At 35.6% G+C, this 12,063-nt stretch overlaps 1 long non-coding RNA gene across 1 annotated transcript in view; it reads left to right on the top strand.

Annotated features, from left to right (window-relative positions):
• Positions 1-12,063, top strand: part of LOC133246779 (uncharacterized) — a 192,349-nt gene that overhangs the window by 75,497 nt on the left and 104,789 nt on the right. The gene's annotated exons all lie outside the window — the stretch shown is intronic.

Genomic DNA, 12,063 nt, shown 5'->3' with positions numbered 1-12,063 from the left:
GCATTGCTACTGTTTGTAAATATAATATTATAGGATTTGCTGGCTCCTAAAAACAGGCCTGTCACATTATCTAAGGATAATAGCAATTTTGCGAGGTCCAGTGGAAGGCTGGGTAGCATCTTGCATGTGTTCACAGGCTAGGGAGCATAGAGACCTGAATAACTGAATTCAAACTGTCACTTTCTGAGTAATTCTGGAAAAGTGGCATAAGCTCTTTAAACCTCTTTTTTTTTTTCAGTTACAAATAGGGTGTAATAATAATTTCTACCTTGTAGGTTTGTTGTGAAAATTATATGAGCTAATATATATAAAGAATTTATCACAATGCCTAAAACTTATTAGAGGTGAGATGTTATTATTGACCTTGTCTTTGTTATCAGTTAAGGGTAGGTGATTCCCTTCCTGATTTATTGATTTGCTCCACATCTTGCTTCTTAACATTATTATTTCCAGTATCCATTATGTTCAGCATTGCTCCTGGCCTAACCTACTTTCTTAATAGTCATTGATTCATGGGGAGTGATGGGGAGGGTAAACAATAAGCAATATTTAATAGTTTTAGAATGTCTTTCTGTTTACTAAATTCAGGGAATAAAATTTATACGCGTGAAATTTAAACATTACAGGCTGTGTTTTCCTTGATTGTTAGTAATTAATTATGAATTACAAGATTTAAAAAGTGAAGCACACATCTTTATTTTCGAATATAAAGTTTTATAGTATCTTAAATTATAAAACTTGAAGAAACTGAGATTTTCTCTGCACAGCTTATTGATGTATTCTCCTTAAGGCCCAGTTCAAAGTCCTACATAGGCCAGTTTCCATTTGGCTGTTTAACTTTGTGGTCTAGGTTGGATAACTGAACTATCAGTACTTCCAAATTTGGATATGATTATTGCATTTCCTGCCGCTTCCTCTAACTTAATCTGACCAATGAATAGGGCCCTTACATTTTTGCATTAAATTGTAGAGTCAAGGCTACATCTCTTATTACATCATATTACCTGAGAGAAGTTTAATAGGGACATGAAGTCATGGAATATCCTGAATGGACTGGACTGTTAGCTGGTTTTTAGCTGAGGTTAGTGTTTTCTTGGAGAAGGAAATGGCAACCCACTCCAGTGTTCTTGCCTGGAGAATCCCAGGGACAGGGAAGCCTGGTGGGCTGCCGTCTCTGGGGCTGCACAGAGTCGGACATGACTGAAGCGACTTAGCAGCAGCAGCAGCAGCAGCAGCAGCAGCAGCAGCAGTGTTTTCTTTCTTTTTTTTTTGACTTCTGGCTTTAAATCAGAGTTGAGGTTGGAGGTGAAGATCAGGGGCTTTCTTAAGCTTAAAGATGAAATTAGTGGCTCAAACCCTTTCCATCTGTCACTGACTGAGATAGTTGGACAATATGCAGGTAAGGTGTATTTTAAGGTTGGTTGGAAAACTTCTATTTAAAGATGAAATTAGTGGCTCAAACCCTTTCTGTCTGTCACTGACTGAGTAGTTGGACAATATGCAGGTAAGGTGTGTTTTAAGGTTGGTTGGAAACTTCTATTTAACTGTCATCCCAAATATTTGAAAAATTTAGTTAAATATTTTGTTACTGATGACTTACTTGGATTTATTTGCGATATACATTCTCATTAATCTATTACTTAAAGAAACCTGTTTATTATAAATGACAATTGCTGTTCTCTATGGGCATCTCAGATTCAGAAATTATGAAATGGTTCTTACAACCTTGTTAGTTCTATAACATAAAATTTTGATAGTTGCTTGATCAAAGCAACACTTTAAAGCACATTCAGAAGTTAGATCTGGACATGTGATAAACAAATCTCTTTCTAATATCAGCAGGACTTCCTCTTCTGTCTGAAGTTGCTAGGATACTATCTTAAAGAAATAACTCATTTGATTAACTGCAAATAGAAATTGCTTTTTTTACAAAAAAGTTCATACATTTATAATAGCCTAGGTCAGGCATAAATCTATACTAGCTAAATGTTGAGCATATGATCTGATGGCCCTCTTGAATATCAGAGAAAAACTATTATTTTCTTCATCAAATGCATGGTACAGAATGATTTTAGCCATGTTTCACTTAAAAATGAAAATATTATTGGTAAAAGGATATATTCTCTGGCTTTGTCCTAGATTTTATTTATCCTCATTGTGAGGATTAGTTGAAATGCCACATGCAAAAACACTTTGAACCTTAAAATGAACACACAAATCCAATAATTTTTTTTAAAAAGTGGTGTCGTTCTTGGCAAATGAAAATCTTGCCTATAGATACATAGATAGCTATGCCTGTATCTATTACCTATTGCCTGATCATTAGCATTAGAGTCTATACTTTATTCTATAATACAAAAAGCCCTGCAATATCATAGCAGTGGCCATTATTATGTAATATTTTGGGGAAAGACTTGTCTTAGGCACCACAAACATCTTTCCATGGTTATACAATTTATCTATTGGACAGGTAGTAACCTTGGTCTTTACATGAACACTGCGAAGGAGCTACACTATATAATGACCTTGCTTGGCTCTTTTTATATCTAGTGAAATTCGAATATCACTTTTGGACATACAGGATGAAAGCCAAAAAGGTGATTTAAAACAGCATCCATGATAGAATCATTTATCCAAATAAGTCAAATTTGCCCGTTTACTTATTAGCTGTTCCCTTCACCCCACTCCAGTACTGTTGCCGGAAAATCCCATGGATGGAGGAGCCTGGAAGGCTGCAGTCCATGGGGTCGCTAAGAGGCGGACACGACTGAGCGACTTCACTTTCACTTTCTACTTTCATGCATTGGAAAAGGCAATGGCAACCCACTCCAGTGTTCTTGCCTGGAGAATCCCAGGGATGGAGAAGCCTGGTAGGCTGCAGTCCATGGGGTTGCACAGAGTTGGACATGACTGAAGTGACTTAGTAGTAGTAGTAGTAGTATGTGAGACGAGAATTGTTGATTTTTCAAAAGCATTGTTAGCTTGATATATTCTTAGAGCAGAGTGATACAGTCTATGCATGTGGTATTTTCTGCACATGTGGTACTGTGTTAGTCTGTTCCAGCTGCTATAACAAAACACCACAAACTGGGTAGTTTTTAAACATCAGAAATGTATTTCTCACAGTTCTGGAGACTGGAAGTTTGAGGGCACCATATGAGCACAGTCAGATGAGGACCCTCTTTCCTGGTTCCTGGCTAGCAGCTTTTTGCTCCTTCCATGTGGAAGTGGCTTAGGATCCCTGTGAGGTCTCTATACATTTATTGTTAAGAATACTAATACCATTTGTCAAGGCTCTACCTCATGATTTAAATATTTCTCAAAAGGTCCCACCCTTTAATACTATCACACTGGGCATTAGTATTTTAAACATGTGAAGTTTAGAAAAAATTTAGTCTAACAATCTCTGCTTCTTGGGTTGTTTAATTTATTCACATTTAAGTTTTTATTACTGTGGCTGTATTTATATCTACCTTTTTATTTTTTCATATCTTGAATTTTTTGTTTCTCTATTTTTCCTTTTTGCATTCAGTAAATCAGTAAATCATTTCTATTGCATTCAGTAAATCATTTCTATTTAACAACATTTTTAATGAGGTTTCACTAAATTATTTTGAGCATTTTTTCTTCTTTTTTTTGTTTTAGTGGTTGCTCCAGGGCTAATCATATACATTTAAGCTTGTCAGAATCATCTTCAAAACTTAATTTCAATATATAGAAATGGTATCCTATATAGTTCAATTTTCTTTTCTCCCCTTGTGTGATATTATATATATATATATATACACACACACATATATATATACCTATTAATATTATAAATGTTATAATTATTAGTTTACCATTTATAGATATTTCTTAGTGAAAAATGGCTTTGTTTTTACTCATGACCTTAAAGCTGTTATTAGCAAATGTATTATAAAATATTACATATCTATATAAGTAAAACATTATATTTGGACTTTTATTTTATTAAATTATTATTATTAAATTTCTTTATAAATAAGTTATGAGAAAGAATAAAAATGTATTTATAGTCTTTAAAAAATATAATTACATAATTACCTATATTACTACTCCCTATTCATGTGGATTCAAATTACTATCTGGGTTTACTTGCTTTAATCCTGAGGAAATTGCTTTAGTATTTCTTGTAAAGCAGGTCTGTTAGCAACAAATTCTTAAATTTTTGTTTACTTTTTGTAGTTTTTAAAAAGTAAGCTCTATGTGTGAAAGAAAGTAAACAGAAATGAACACATTTCATAAGAGGTGAGTAATAATTTACAAATCTCTATAACAAATTGACAATTTTGTTGGCACATAATAATCTAGCTATGTCCAGATGCACAATAATTCTGATATTTGAATTTACAACTACATTTGCATTGGCTGGCCTTTTGTATGAATTGGACAGGCAAGCATTTTTGAATCCTGATTCATCCCAGTTCTTCTGAGCATCAAAATGCCTCATTGAAATTAATATACAGATTATTTTACATAGCTTATGTCTCTGATGACTAAAAGTGGGTAGCACTGACAGAGTATGGAAAACACTTGAAATTCTCATTTTTGTTTTGCTAAAGGTTAGATTCCGGGTTAGATTACATTTTTTGAGAACACAAAGACACTTACTAAGAAGTTCTATACTTATCAAATCTACAGATTTGATTTCATGCAGTATCATGTGATTCCTAATAGTTATTCAGAGGGTGCCTTATAAAATTACTTAAGAAGTTATTGGAACCCCTAGAGCTGCAAATATTTTATATTCTGGTTGTGGAGTGTTTAATATGAAGACAAATCTACACATGCTGGGAGGCAAATTTAACCTTTATTTGTTATCTGAGAATTCTGTATTTGTTGCTATGCATGGAGTACTGCTTTAGTACTTATATTTAGTAATCTGACTAATGAAAGGTAAATTCCTGAGGGGCAAGAATTCTTATATACCATTTTTAATATTAATCAATTTAATATATCACTCACTCCAATACTAGTTTTTCAGTCCCAAGAGTGACCTTTCTGAAGCAATCTAACATAGTGATGCATAATAATGATAATATGACAATTACTTGGCTTTACTTTATGGTTTTCTTTTTACGACTTTATAGTGCTGTGGTGTGCTTAATCACTCAGTCATGTCCGACTCTTTGTGATCCCATGGACTGTAGCTTGCCAGTCTTCTCTGTCCATGGGTATTCTCCAGGCAAGAATACTGGAGTGGGTTGCCATGCCTTCCTTTAGGGAATCTTCCCAACCTAGAGATCGAGGCCAGGTCTCCCACATTGCAGGCAGATTCTTTACCATCTGAGCCAGCAGGGAAGCCTAAGAATACTTGAGTGGGTGGCATATCCCTTCTCCAGGGTATCTTCCCAACCCAGGAAATGAACCGGGGTCTCCTGCATTGCAGGTGGATTCTTTACCAGTTGAGCTACCAGGGAAGCCCAGGACTTCAAAATACTTTGGGCCTTTTTCTACAATTGATTTTCATAAAAGCTCTGTAATGTGGTGGAAATCACTTATGAGAGGGAGCACTGGCACTTCAAGAAAGAGTGGCATTTCTATTTGATGTGATGGTAAATGGGATGGTTTCCCAAATCCCTCTTTTTGATTTTTCATTACTACTATACAGGAATGCAAGAGATTTCTGTGTATTAATTTTGTATCCTGCAATTTTACCAAATTTATTGAATTCTAGTAGTTTTCTGATAGCATCTGTAGGATTTTTTTTTGTATAGTCTCATTTGAAAAGCAAGGGAATTCCAGAAAAAATTATCTACTTCTACTTCATTGATGATGCTAAAGCCGTTGACTGTGTGGATCACAACAAACTGTGGAAAAATTTTCAACAGATGGGAACACCAGACCACCTTACATCCTTCATGCAGGTCAAGAAGCAACAGTTAGAACTGGACATGGGACCACAGACTGGTTCCAAATTGGGAAAGGAGTATGTCAAGGCTGCATATTGTCACTGTGCTTATTTATATATGCCAAGTACATCATGTGAAATGCCAGGCTGGATGAAGCACAAACTGGAATCAAGATTGCTGGGAGAAATATCAACAACTTCATATATGCAGATGATACCACTTTGATAGCAGAAAGTAAAGAGAAACTAAAGAATCTCTTGATGAGCGTGAAACAGGAGGGTGAATAAGCTGGATTAAAACTCAACATTGAAAAAATGTTAATTATGGCTTCTGGTCCCATCACTTCATGGCAAATAGATGGGGAAAAGTGGAAACAGGGGCAGATTTTTATTTTCCTGTGTTCCAAAATCACTGCGAACAGTGACTGCAGCCATGATATTAAGACACTTGCTCCTTGGAAGAAAGCTATGACCAACCTAGACCAACCTATTTAATTGCATACTTAATAGCAGAGACATCATTTTACTGACAAAGGTCCATGTAGTCAAAGCTATGGTTTTTCCAGTAGTCATGTACAAAAGTGAGAGTTGGACCATAAAGAGGGCTGAGTGCTGAAGAATTGATGCCTTCCACCTGTGGTGCTGGAAAAAAACTCTTGAAAGTCCTTTGGAAGCAAGGAGATCCAACCAGTCAATCTTAAAGGAAATCAACCCTGAGTATTCATTGGAAGGACTGATGCTGAAGCTAAAGCTCCAGTACGTTGGCCACTTGATGTGAATAGCTGACTCATTGTAAAGGACCCTGATGCTGGGAAAGATTGAGGGAGGAGGAGAAGGGGGCAACAGAGGATGAGATGGTTGGATGGCATCACAGATTCAATGGATGTGAGTTTGAGCAAACTCTGGGCAATAGTGAAGGATAGACAAGGAAGCCTCTCATGCTGGAGTTCATGGGGTTGCAAAGAATAGGACATGACTTAGTGACTGAACAACAGCAACAACAAAAAGAGGCAAAAGACCTATACTCAGAAAAATGTAAGATACTAATGAAAGAAATCAAACATGGCACAAATATATGGAGATATATATCATGATATCATGTTATTGGACTGGAAGGATCAGTTTTGTGAAAATGACTATAATACCTAAAGCAATCATATAGATTCCATGCAATTCTATGAAATTTCCATTTGTTGTCACAGAATTAGAACAAAAAATTTACACTTAGTATGGAAACTCAAAAGACCAGGAATAGACAAAGCTATCTTGAGAAATACCAGCAGAGCTTGGGGAATTAACTTACCTCACTTCAGACTATATGACAAAGCTACAGTAATCAAGGAAGTATGGTACTGGCACAAAAATAGGAATATAGATCAATGGAATGGATAGAAAGTCCTGAGATAAACCCACACGTCTGTGGCCACCTAATCTACGACAAGGGAGGCAAGCGTACACAATAGAGGAAAAGACAGTCTCTTCAAGAAGTAGTGTTGGAAAAACTGGGCAGCTACATGTAAAAGAATAAAATCAGAATACTCTCTAACAGCATATGCAAAAATAAACTCAGTATGGATTAAAGACCTAAATGTAAGACCAGATACTATAAAAGTCTTAGAGGAAAACACAAGGAGAGTACTCTTTGAAATAAATCATAGCAAGACCTTTTTCAATCCACTGCCTAGTGTTTTGAAAATGAAAACAAAAACAAACCTGTGCGACCTAGTTAAACTTAAAAACTTTTACACAACAAAGGTAACCATAAAAAAATAAAAAGACCACCCTCAGAATGGGAGAAAATATGTGCAAATGAAGCGCCTGACAAGGAATTGAAAGTGAAAGTGAAGTCGCTCAGTCCTATCTGACTCTTAGGGACCTCATGGACTGCAGCCTACCAGGTTCCTCCGTCCATGGGATTTTCCAGGCAAGAGTACTGGAGTGGGGTGCCATTGCCTTCTCTGGACAAGGGATTAATCTCCAAAATATACAAACAACTCATGTAGCTCAATATCAAGAAAACAAACAACCCAATAAAAAAAAATGGGTAGAAGACATAAATAGACATTTCTCTTTCAAAGAAGACATACAGATGGCCAAAAAAACAAACAAAAAAACAAACAAAAAACACATGAAAAGATGCTCAACATACTAATTATTAGAGAAATACAAATGCAGTGAGGTATCAACTCATACTGGTCAGAATGGCCGTCATCACAAAATCTATAAACAATAAATGCTGGAGGGGGTGTGAAGAAAAAGGAATCTTCCTACACTGTTGGTGGGAATGTAAGTGGGATAGTCACTTCGAAGAACAGTATGGTGTTTTTCTTTCTGGTGGATTCATTTCGATATTTGCCAAAACTAATACAATATTTTAAAGTTTAAAAATAAAATAAAATTTAAAAAAAATGCCTACAAAAAAAAAAAAAAGAACAGTATGGAGGTTCCTTAAAAATCTAAGAGTAAAGCCTTGCATGATATAGCAATCACACTCCTGGGCATATATCCAGAGCAAACCATAATTCAAAAGGATACATGCTCCTCAATGTTTGTTGCAGCACTATTTACAATAGCCAAGATATGGAAGCGACCCATATGTCCATCAACAGAGGCATGGATAAAGAAGATAGGGTACATACACAGTTGAGCATTACTCAGCCATAAAAAGGAACAAACTAATGCCATTTGCATTAACATGGATGGGTCTAGAAATTGTCATACAAACTGAAGTAAGTTAGAAAGAGGAAGACAAATATTGAATAATATCACTTATATGTGGAATCCATAAAAATGGTTCAGATGAATATTTTTGCAAAGCAGAAATGAGTTTCAGATGTAGATAACAAGCTTACAGTTACCAAGGGAACAAGGGGGAATGGGATAAATTTCGGGTTTTGACATATATATGTATACTATATATAAAATAAATAACTAATTAGAACCTACTATATAGAACAGGGAATTCTACTCAGTGCTTTGTAGACTGGAAGGAAATCTGAAAAAGGGTGGAGACTATATATATATATCTAACTGATTCATTTTCTTGGGCTCCAAAATCACTGCAGATGGTGACTGCAGCCGTGGAATTAAAAGATTCTTGTTCCTTGGAAGAAAAGCTATGATAAAACTAGACAGCATATTATAAAGCAGTGACATTACTTTGCTGACAAAAGTCTGTCTAGTCAAAGCTATGGTTTTCCCAGTAGTCATATGTGGATGTGAAAGTTGGACCATAAATAAAGCTGACTGTCAAAGAATTGATACTTTTGAACTGTGGTGTTGGAGAAGACTATTGAGAGTCCCTTGGATTGCAAGGAGATCCAACCAGTTAACCCTAAAGGAAATTAGTCCTGAAAATTCATTGGAAGGACTGATGCTGAAGTTGAAACTCCAATACTTTGGCCACCCAATGTGAACAGACTCATTGGAAAAGACCCTGATGCAGGGAAAGATTGAAGGAGAAGGAGAAGGAGATGACAGAGGATGAGATGGTTGGATGGCATCACTGACTCAATGGACTTGAGTTTGAGCATACCATCTGAAGTTTGTGACTCAAGTTACCTACTCCAAATAGACACACACATTGATCACTAGAGAGTTGCCCAATAAAAATTCCATGTGCGATTCACTGCATTAAAATATGTGACTTCTATGATAGTGCTAAGAATCAATCCCTCGTAACCCTAATCAGGATACTGTGAATAAATAAGACTAACACATTAGCACCTAAAGATACACACATTCGTGTATGCACAGATACAGTCCAGTATACAAAGGATAAAGATTCCAATCTAGAGTGATCAGAACACAAACCTGCCTGTGTTGGGATTTCTGACTTATGTATGTAGGTATGTCTGTTTATAAATGTGCAATTTTTGATGAGAAACAGTAGTTTCAATCTATGATGGTAAAGGAATACAACACATTATAGAGAGAAGGTTCATTCACATGTGACACAGAAGATTTTGACAAGTTAGATCACATAATTTCAGAGAAAATATGATAATGTTACTGTTATGGACTGACTTGTGTTTCCCCAAAATTCATGTGTTGAAGCCTTAATGTGTATACTTCAGAATGTGACTGTATTTGTAAAAAGAGTCTTTAAAAGAGATAAGTTATAATGGAGTCATTAGTGTGGCCCCTAATCCAACATGATTGATGTCTTTACAATGGAGAATCATGATGCAGACACAGGGATGACCCTGTGAGGGTACGGGGGGAAGGCTGCCATTTTGTAAGCCAAGGAGTGAAATGCAAGAAATCAATCCTCCTAACATCTTGATCTGGGATATCTGGTATTCAGAACTGTGGGAAAATAAGTTTCTGTTTTTTAACCCACAAATCTGTGGCATTGATATACCATATCTGTGGTATTGATATACCATACCAATACACTTTTTATGTGTATTGTGTACATCTTTGTATGATGACCTTAGCTATCATAGTTGGAATCTATACAGTTCCCAAGAGGAGAGATTCTTTAAGAAAATTCAGCTCAAAAAAAAAAAAATGGCGACTCCAACAGTATAACTTTCACAAATCCCAGAAGGAAAGAAAATTCTAAATCTAACAAAAACAGAGAAAAACAATGCAATTAAAAGAGGCATAGTTAATAAGAAATTATGTAAGAATCTAAGAATAAACAGGAAATTGCAAAAAAGTCAATTTGACACCCCTTTAAAAATCTCCCTCCATTCAAGCATTGTCCCTTACTTGGCTGCCAGCTTGAACTTCCTAGACTTTTGACATCTAGGGGGGATTATCTTAAAGGCTAATGGCACAGTCTTGAACGTCTTCAAGCTTTGTCTGAAGTTCCCAGGGTCTTATTTTCTCAATAGTCTTTGATTCCTGAATCTTTACTTGCTTTTGCCATGTTGCCTGATATTAATCTGTATGTGAAAATGTGATCACTTACCATTTTCTGAAAATATTCATGCACATTAAATATCTCTTGAGTTTAAAAAACTCATTAAATGTTTGTGAGGTCTGTGGAGAGTCTCTATCAGGCTCCAGTGATTTTTCACTACCTTCTGACTTCTCTCACATTCTCATCTCTCTGTTTTCTTTTTTTCCCACCTTTCTTTCTGTGGAGCAAACAAATTCTCTCCAATATTCTAACATATTGGTTTTGATCCTTCTGAGAAATGTTTAGCATCACACTCAAGTTTTAGTTATATATGTTTATGTTCTGAGCAAACACATGGTCTCCAAATTCTAAGTGTAAATTTTGTTAGCAGCTTTTTAAGAATGCTTTTTTCCATCTCATAAACAACAAATGCAGACAAACTTAGAAGGAAATTATAAAATGGTAAAAATAAAGTATGGCATTATGTAGGTCAACACTTTATAAAAATCACAAATAGTGAGATCACTTTATAAAATAATCTATCACTTTATAAAAATCACGATAGCTTTAATGAGAGAATAAAAGTACTGATTACTCATATGATGTGTTAATTTCGGTTGAATCACAGTATTTGATTTTAACTGGAGCTAAATAGCAATGTAAATATAAGTAAAAAATCATGGACTTTGTTTTCTGCTTCCTCAAAAATTAAACTTCATTCTGGGAAAAATATTCCTAAAGGCAAAGATGTGCAATTTTCTTTGTTACCTCTTGGTTAGGAAATATAATTTCTAATATGGCATCTTCATGTTTCAATGTGAATATTTTATTAGCCTTTGAGTAAAAAAGGTGGTGGTTGAATGAATAGAGCTACAGATATCGGTATGGGCTTCTCAGGTGGATCAGTGGTATGAAGAATCCACTTGTCAGTGCAGGAGACATGAGAGACCCAGGTTCCATCCCTGGGTTGGGAAAATCCCCTGGAGAAGGAAATGGCAACTCACTCCATTATTCTTGCCTGGAAAAATCACATGGACAGAGGAGCCTGGCAGGCTACAGTCCGTAGGGTTACAAAAGAGTTGAACACGACTGAGCAACTAAGCAAGCATGCGTGCACAAATGTCAGGCTAGTGATTTCTGGGTGTGTACTAAATGCTGCTATAGAAAGAGAAAACAAATGAGATATGAAATATTAAGGCTACTAGTATATGTTACTCTAGGAAAGGAAAGTGTGAACAAAGAATTTGCTTTTTGTTTCTCGTACAGCACTTACACTAAATTTAAATCATGTTGTGGTGGAGAGTATATCGATGAATACCTTAATGACAAGATCTGTAATGTT

The sequence above is a fragment of the Bos javanicus genome, chromosome 4, assembly GCF_032452875.1.
Source record: "Bos javanicus breed banteng chromosome 4, ARS-OSU_banteng_1.0, whole genome shotgun sequence".
NCBI classification, from domain to species: domain Eukaryota; kingdom Metazoa; phylum Chordata; class Mammalia; order Artiodactyla; family Bovidae; genus Bos; species Bos javanicus.
This window is presented reverse-complemented; position numbering and strand designations above follow the sequence as displayed.